This window comes from Acomys russatus, chromosome 3 (genome assembly GCF_903995435.1).
Source record: "Acomys russatus chromosome 3, mAcoRus1.1, whole genome shotgun sequence".
NCBI lineage: Eukaryota > Metazoa > Chordata > Mammalia > Rodentia > Muridae > Acomys > Acomys russatus.
The window spans coordinates 19,261,474-19,270,794 of NC_067139.1; the positions used below are offsets into that span (position 1 = coordinate 19,261,474).

General features: G+C 41.7%; 1 pseudogene; it reads right to left on the minus strand.

Moving 5' to 3' along the window:
- Positions 1–4,646: 4,646 nt before the first annotated feature.
- LOC127187004 (60S ribosomal protein L38-like) lies at positions 4,647–4,860 on the minus strand (annotated as a pseudogene).
- Between the last annotated feature and the right edge of the window lie 4,461 nt (positions 4,861–9,321).

Sequence of the window (9,321 nt, forward strand, 5' to 3'; positions counted from 1 at the left end):
CTTCAGTGTGTTAAAGTTTTCACATAGAGGTCTTTCCTTCCTTTAGCTAGATGTGTCCCCAGGCACTTTATTTGCGTGGGTATTGCTAACAGGATTGTTTCCTGGACTTCTTTTTCCAGAATATTTGTCATTGGTGTTCAGAAAGGCTGCTGACTTTTGTGTGTTAATTTTCTGTCCTGCCACTTTACTGATTATGTTACTTATCTCTAAGAGATTTTGGTGGAGGCTTTAAGGTCTCTTACATATCTACAAAAACAGAAATACTTTTATTTCTTTTCCCGTTATCCTTTCTATTTCCATTTCTTCTAACACAGCTTTTGTTAAGTCTTCAATCACTATACTGAACAGAGGAGGAGAGAGTGGGCAACCTTAGCTTGCTCCTAATTTTAATGGGAATTCTTTGAGTTTTTCTCCAGTATGATATTGGCTATAGGTTGTCATTTACAGCCTTTGTTATATTAAGGTATACTCCTTCCATCCTTAGTCTCTCCATGACTTGGATCATAAAAGGATTTTGGTTTTGTCAAAGGCAAATAATGAAATGAGCATTGACTTCTTTTATTTAGTCCACTTATGTGCTAAATTGTATTTATTAGTTTTTATTTGTTGAATCACCCCTGCATCTCTGGAATAGAGTCAATTTGGTCATTATGAATGAATAACTTTTTGCTGAGATACTGAATTCAGTTTTCAAATATTTTATTGAGAAGTTTTATATCTATACGTTCATTGATGGAGTTTGTACTTTTCTGTTTTGATGGTGTCTGGCTTGGATGTGTGTGGGCAATATCGGCTTCATAAAAAGTTTGAAAGCCCTCTTTCCTGGTCTATCTTATGGAGTAAATTGAACACTTTGGATGAAGTTCTGATAGAATTCTGTGATGAATCCATTTGGTCCTGGGATTTTTCAGTTGAAAGCCTTTCTATCACTGCTTAAATATTTTTGCTCTTTATAGTTCTGTTTATTTATTTCATTTTTATTTAATTTTATGTGTCATAATCACACAGAGATTCATCAGCTTTTTAAAGCTTTTCCAATTTAGTTAAATATATAGTTTTTGAGGTACATCTTCATGATTTTCTGGATTCCTCTGTGTCTGTTGTAATGATTCTTTTTTCATCTCTGACTTTATTAATTTCTGTTTTCTCTTTCCTTCTCACTACTTTGGCTAAAATGGACAATTTGTTGACTTTATCTTTTCTTTTTCTTTTTCTTTTTCTTTTTTTTTTTTTTTTTTTGACTTTATCTTTTCAAAGAACCAGTTCTTCATTTTATTTTTAGTATTTTTAAAATTTGTTTTTATTTAGTAACATCTGCCTTGATTTTAATTATTTTCTCTCAACTATTTTGAGGTTTTGTTTTTGCACACCATTAAGATATTAATTTTAGGTCTCAACAATTTTTAATATGATACTTACCATTATAAACTTTCCTCTTAGGACTACCTTCATTGGTATGTGTTTTCATTTTCAGTCTGATTCTAGGATTTTAAATGTTTTCTTCCTTGATTTTTTTTTCAGTGATCCACACATCATTTACCAATGTTTTTTAATCTCCATGTGTTTATGTATTTTCGGTAGCTTCTGTTGATGCTGCTATTTAGCTTTTTTCATTGTGATCATACAGAATTTTTCAAACCTTTGCCCCATGGGTTTTTTTGGGTCTTTTGGTTTGGTTTGGGTTTGTTGTTGTTGTTGTTGTTGCTTTGGTTTTTTGAGACAGGGTTTCTCTGTGTGTAGCCCTGGCTGTCCTCAAACTCACAATGATCTGCCTGCCTCTGCCTCCCAAGTGCTGGGATTAAAGGCCTGTGCCACCACACCCGGCATCCCCATGGGTTTTAAATAGTGAGTCTGTATACTACAACTTTGTTAAATTTACCTCGTGTTGCCTTCGGATTTTCTGTATAGATAATCATGCCTGTGAGTAAATAAGTTTTTTTTTTTTCCTTTTCCGATTTGCTTAAAATTCTTTGCATTGGTTATGTCTTTGAGGACAATACCAAAGACACTGGTGAAAGTGATGCCCTTGCCCGTTCCTGAGGATAAAGGTACACACATCATCTTTCCCACTGAGCTGTATGTCTCTGTCAGCTGTTTGTTTCGTAGATGCCCTTTTGAAGTTTGAAGGCATTCCCTTTTCATATGGTGTTGTGTATTTTGGGAGACAGAGTCAAGCTGCCTTTGAACTTGGCATCATCCTACCTCAATGTCCTAAGTGGCTGGAGGCACAGGGGTGAACCACCACACCCACGCTCGCTTTCCCTGGGTGTTTTTAATCAGCAGTGGAGATCAAGCCTTGCTGAATGGTGTTCTGTTAATGTGGCGAACTCTATTAGTTTTCAAATATTTAACCTTAACTTCCTAGGATAAATCCCACTTAACCATGATTCATTATCCTTCTCCTACCACCATCTGCATCATCTTTATAATATTTTAAAGATTTGTTCTTTTATGTACAAGGAGAATATTAGCTATAGGTTTTTTCCCTTGCTTTTAAGGCAAATGAGATGGGCTACGTTTCAGCTCTATTTTCTGCGGGTGCTTGTGTGAGATCAGTGTTATCTCTTCCTTAAACATTTGATAGATTTCACCAGAAAAGTTGACAGAGAGAGACTTTTATTACAGATGGATTTTAAATACTCATAAAATCAATTTTGACATACAGGCCATTCATGTTTTATATTTGCTTTGTAAAAGCTTTGGCAACCAGACAGACAAGTTTGACTATCTAATTTATTAAGGTTTTGGAAATATAGTTGATCTTTTCTTACTATGTTAAGAAATAATTTATAGAATGTGAGGTGATGTTTCCTCTTTCATTCCTGATACTAAGGACTTTTCTTCTTGGTCAGTCTAGTTACATTTAAGTTAATTTTGTTTTCTGTTGTCTGTTTTGTTTTCCATTGTCTATTCCTTTTAAGAAAGGAAATGGCAGTGGTAGCTCATACTTTGTCTCAGCAGCAAACAATATTAGTCATAATATGTATCATTCATCTCAACTCAAACAAACACACAGAATCTAGTGAGGGTGGCTCCTGCCTGTAATCCCAGTACAAAGAAGGCTGAGGAAGAATGGCTGTGTTTGTTAGCACGTGTGCTTCTCACACAGGTACAGTGTGAGAAGCTGTCTCAATCCTCTTCCTCCCCAAACAAAAGCAAACATACTCTAAGAGCTGTTTCATAATCCAGTGAATGCTGAGGAAGTGGAGGAAGGGAGAGGTTATGAGAACTAGAACCCTATTTTTATTATAGGCAGTCAAAAATAGACCAAAACGAATTGATCAAAAGTGCAAAGTAAACATATTTTGAAGTTTGGAAGCAAATCCTAGAAGAGCTAAAGGAATTAGAAATAGGTGTAAAACTAGGGAGTTGGGGACACACAGCTATTTTTCATTATAATTGCTCTTCTATTGATGATTTGTCTCTTAACATGTGGATGTAATGTTTATAAAATAACAATTTAATATAAGAAAAGCATGCTTGGTCATCAAAGTAAAGAAGCTAAAACCCTCAATGGTGATGTACTGGGTGATGAAAAAAAATCAATTAACCTGGGAGGGAACTGAGGACCCAAGTAGATGCAGAGCTTGGCTTTGGGGATATGATGAAACTTTGTTTTATTGTTTGTTTCTTTCTTTCTTTGTTTGTTTGAGACAGGGTTTCTCTGTATAGCCCTGGCTGTCGTGGAACTCTGTAGACCAGGATGGCCTTAAACTCAGGAATCTGCCTTTCTCTGCCTTCCTAGGATTAAAGGTGTGCGCTACCAGCACATTTTATGTTCTACCTTTTATATAAGACTAAAGGGTTCCTTTTATTTTCATATCGTTATAAAATCTGCACTTGATGTTACTCTGATGGAATTATCTTAGAAGTGAATTGGGCGGGGGGAGTCGAGATAAGGTTTCACTGTGTAGCCTGGACTTGTAGACCAGGCTGGCCTCGAACTCACAGAGATACACCTGCCTCTGCCTCCCAAGTACTGGGATTAAAGGCGTGCGCCACCACCACCCGGCTCAGAAGTGAATTTTTAAAACCTGTTGTGACCAAGTTTATGATTGCTACATAAATACAACATTGCCCGCCTATTAGGCAGTTCTTTGTAGTTTGCAGGGAGAATTTTCATACACCTTGCCTTCTTTCATCCCCTCTCTACCTCTGTAGACACAGTGCCATATAGACAGTTATCGTCACTTTGTAGCTGGCTTAAAAGATGTGCTCAAAGTCACATCCATGGCAAATGCCAGAGGAACTCGGACTCCAGTCTCATTACTTAACAACTCCATAATACGTAGGATCAAATCTCGAAACCATTTTAAAACTGTTGACATGTGTGGCTACATGTTTTCATAAGGAGCGCCTGGTGATTAAAACAGCAGGTAACAAATGGAACCTGTTTTGAGTTGGTTTGCCCAGGTTTAAGTACAGCCTGCTCCTGCTACTCGCTCCATGACGTCAGAAGCATGGCTCAATCATCTCAGGCGCTTTTCTCCCATAAATGACACGTCACTGTTTTGTCCTCAAGGATTAACATGCATAAAATGCTTTTGACAGCAGCTCTGTTTTGTTTTTCAGTCACTCTTTGTTTCGTTTCGTTTGTTTGTTTGTTACTTTCTTGGGTTTTTAATAGTCACATGCAGAGGACTGGTTCACTTCCGCTCCTTCAGTGCCAAACCAGGAGGTAGAGACTGTTTCAACTTCTCTGCCTTCTCCTTGGCTGTGATGACCAAGGTGTGAAGGTACCTGCTGCAGCGAGCCTTGAACTTCACCGTTATCCTTCTTCTTCTTGATCTTGACAGCTCTGGCATCCTTCCGCCGGGCCGTGATCAGAAAGTCCTTGATTTCCTCAGGTTTTGGAGGCATGGTGACCGGCACCAGGAGTGGAGACAGCACACGCTCCCCACAGGCACGCGCCTCTTCAGGGAGCTTTCAAATGCTGGTGCAATTGTGGCACAAAGCTTGTGGGCCTAACTAACCAGTTTCTGATTGGATACAAAGCCCACTCCATGAGCTGGAACCTGTAGTGGTTTGAGTGAAAATGGCGCTCCCGCGTGGGCTCACAGCAAGTGAGACTACTGGGAAGTGTGTCCCTGGGGGGTGAGTTTTGGGGTCTTAGAGGCTCAAGCCAGGCCCAGTGTCTCATTCCTTCTTCCTCCTCCAGCCTGTGGATCCAGACATAGAACTTCCAGCTCCTTCTCCAGCACCATGTGTGCCCGCATGTTGCCATGCTTCTCACCATGATGATAATGGACTAAGCCTCTGAACATATAAGCCAGCACCAATTACATGCTTTCCTTTATAAGAGTTGCCATGGTCATGGCGTCTCTTCACAGCAACAGAACTTTGATGAAGACAGAAGCCATGCTGACACTGCGCAGGTAGATAAGAGTCAGAGACTAGACAGGCCTAGGAACCTAGAGGAAACCCAACTACCACGGCTCTGTTAAAGGAATCTAGCAAGAAAACGACTCCTAGCAAGATTCTGCTGTACTCACAGATCAGTGTCTTGCTCGCCGTTGTCAGAGATGCCTCCTCCTGCCGTAGACGACAATGAACACAGAGATCCACAACTGAACAATGTGCAGAGAGTGAGAGACCTTGGAACACTCAGTCCTAAGTAGGATGTCTGCCTCAAAGGTTTTCTCATCAGGGACCCCCATATAAGCAAAGAGGGAAAGACTGTAAGAGGCAGCAGGGATGGAGAACACCCGCAAATAAAGGCCTTCGAAACCCAAGCAGGTCGGGTGCACATATGTTCTCTCAGAGACTGTGGCAGCATGCCCAGACCCTGCATAGGCCTAAAGCCAGATGAGACCTCAGTGCTGAGAGGAAGTGGACACAAGCCCCCCAACCTAGCCCAGAAGCTATCTCCAATTGGTAAGTGCTCATGGAGGAAAATTTAGCTTTTTCCAACAGAGTCTCACCGGAATAAAATCCACTCTTAAGGCCAGCCACGTGCCCAGCATTGGATGGCCAGCACATAACAGACTCGGTGGCATTTTGGGAGGTTCCTTTATCTCATAACGCTTTGTCTGGCATTATTTTCACTTTTTCCTCCTTTCATGTCTTTTGCACATGTATTAAAGCTTCCGGTGTTGTTTTTATTGGATTTCTCTGTATGTGAGATTGTGTGTGGTCCACATCTATATGTGTTTCTTGTGCTTTTTCTTTGGCTCTTTTTCTTCTGACAGTTTATTTGCTTTTATTTTACTTTATTTTATTTTATTAGTACTTCTTAAATGCCTGTTTTGTAATGACAGAGAGAAATAAAAGGTGTAGATTTGGGTAGGGGAGGAGTTGAAACAGGGTAAACCATGATCAGAGTATGTTGTATAGAAAAAAAAAATCTACTTTCAATTTAAACATAAAAGAGCTGTAGGTTACTCAAGCTGAATCATCCCCAGTCTCTTTAGTATGAAGCTAATAATGGAGAACTATTCTAATTATTTCTGTTCCTGGCACAAAAACTGTGGATATATTTAAAAACTCACATTAAGCTACTGTCTATAGAACTGCAATACTGACCCATCAGAATGACAACACTAAGCCCTCTTACCAAAATTCTCAGTCAAAATGAGAACATTCAGGAGGCAGATACAGGGGAGTTGCGGGACAACCCCATCTGCATACTAAGACTCTGCATCAAAAAACACAGTGTGGGAGTGGGGTTTGTATATGTAAAGCTACACTAAGTTTTTAAATATTATTTACCTTTAAGGACCTTTCCAGGAAGCTGTATGTATAGACATCATGCTTTTGTAAAATATTATGTAAGTGGCTTGTAGAAAAACAGACATAGTTAACAGTGGTCATCTCTAAGGACTGGGCTCCTTACATCAAGGGGCATTAATGTATTTTGGGTTTTACTTTTTTGATCTGGGGGTGGGAGGGAAGTGTGGAGTAAAAATAATTACATGAAAAATAGGTCTTCCTAAAATCAAAAGTGTTTGCCTTGATTTTCCCTCCTTGGGTTCCTAGAGACCACTTCTGGCCAGATGTACAGAGACTATCTTGAAAGACAGACAGGGCCATAGTCCCAGAGCCTCTGTAAGCATCTGGTTTTCCATGTAGGAAGTGTGTCCGGGCTCTCGAGCCTAGCAGTCAAACAACTCAGGAATAAAGAAGATGTGTTCATATTCAAGAAGAAATCCACTGCTTTCCTCCCTGCCTTCACATATGACTTTCCTTGGCCTTTGTGGCTGTCAAAACCACTTTAATGAGACACGCTTCTAAACAGGGATTAGGGAGGGACTGTGGCTGTTATCTCACACCCCAAGAGAGCAGTTGAGTTTTGCTTTTCAGTCACTGCTGAAGACACTTTGTGAAACCACAGCACCAGGCACATCAGTAGTCCCCTCCCCTTGACGAGATCTACCAGGGCGCTCTTCAGAGCTCCCTTCCTCAAGTCCACCTTTCCATGTTTTTCTTCTGTCCCTTTCTTCCTGGAGCTCCTGGTTATTCCCGGAGCTGGGAGGGGGTGGGGGAGGCTGGCTTGAGCTTCAACAGCTGTGTGGAGCTAAGGAGACAGCAGCAGCTACCTCAGCAGCCTGTGCTCCTGCATTCCCACCCAGCAGCCTGGTCTCTGCCAGGCACTGAGTTTCTGTTCAGCAGCCATGGGAGAGATCAGCAGTTTCAAATGCCTTGAGAGCTCGTGTTATTACTGTCTAACCTAACGACATTGTCATTCTCCACAACAGGGACCCAGCTCTACCAAGGTGATGCTCCACCAGATCCTCTTGTGAGTGCTTGAGAGTGTAAATAAAGGAACCCATGCTTCCCACTACAGTGTGTATCTACACAAACAGAACCTGCCCATGGACTGCTTTTAGGTTTTATCTCACTGTCTTAGCTAGGGTTTCTATTGCTGCAACAAAACTCCATGACCAAAAAAGCAAGTTGGGGAGAAAAGGCTTTATTCAGCTAACACTTCCACATTGCTGTTAGTCACCAAAGGAAGTCATCTCTCATGACTCTAGCTTGTGCCAAATTGATGCGATACCAGCCAGTACACTCATCCATGGTAATACGCTGTCACCCTTGTCGTCTCCATGGCGACCTTATTAATGGCATGGCTGGACCCTGGCTTACATCTTCACTTTCAACTTTAACACTCACTTGACTACAGAACACTAAAAGAAATGACTCTGGGAAGACTCCCGTTTGAAAGGAGTTGGAAAGCCGGGAGGGTCATGCCACAGACCTCGGGACTGTTGCAGGATGCAGGTTCTGAGCTGTCAGCTCTATTTCTTCTAACTTTGCTGTTGCTATGATAAAAATAAAGGGATTGTTCAGCTCATGCTTTAAGAACAGATATGGCCCATCAAAGTAGGAACATCATGTTGACAAGAGAGTGAGACAGATGGTCACATTGCTTCCACAGTCTAGAAGAGAGAAGTGTGGAGGAGGGGGAAATGACAGTGGGTTTTTTCATTGAACCTGAAGTTCACCATTTTGGCTAGCCTAGCTGGCTATGAAGCTTCTAGGATCCATTTGTCTCCAACCCAACCCCACCCTAGCACTGGGGTTACAGACATGCAATTGACCAAGACAACTGTGGTGGTTTGAATAGGTTTAGACCCATGGACTCCTGCGTTTGAATGCTTGGCCCACAGGGAGTGGCACTATTAGGAGGTGTGGCCTTGTTGGAGTAGGTGTGCTCTGATTGGAAGAAATATGTCAGTGTGGGGGTGGGCTATGGTGAAGCTCTGCCCAGTGTAGAATGAAAACCTCTTCCTGGTTGCCTGCAGAAGCCTGTCTCCTCCTGGCTGCCTTTGGACCAACATGTACAACTCTTGGCTGCTCCAGCACCATGTCTGCCTGGATGCCACCATGCTCCCCACCATAACAATAATAGATTAAACTTCTGAAACTGTAAGACAGCCCCAATGAAATAGTGTCCTTTATAAGAGTTGCCTTGCTCATGTTGTCCCTTCACAGCAGTGGAAGCCTAACTAAGATAACAACTTGTGAAAGAGAGCGTTCGATTGGGGTCTTGCTTACAGTTTCATAGGGTTAGTTCAAAGTCGCGTGAGGGAGCATGGCAGCAGGCAGACAGGCATGGTACTGGAGCAAGAGCAGAGAGCTTACATCTGATGTACAAGCAGGAGGCAGGGGGAAGAGGAGGAGAGAGGGATGGAGGCAGGAGAGGAACTGGGGGAGAGAGGGAGTGATGGGGGGGCTTCCTAGGTTGTTCACACCTCTTGCAACAAGGCTACATCTTCTAATCCTTCCCAAAATGGTTCCACCAACTAGGGAGCAAGCATTCAGATATATGACTCTCTGGGCACATTCTCCTTCAAGCCTCCACATTATCTAATGGTCCAC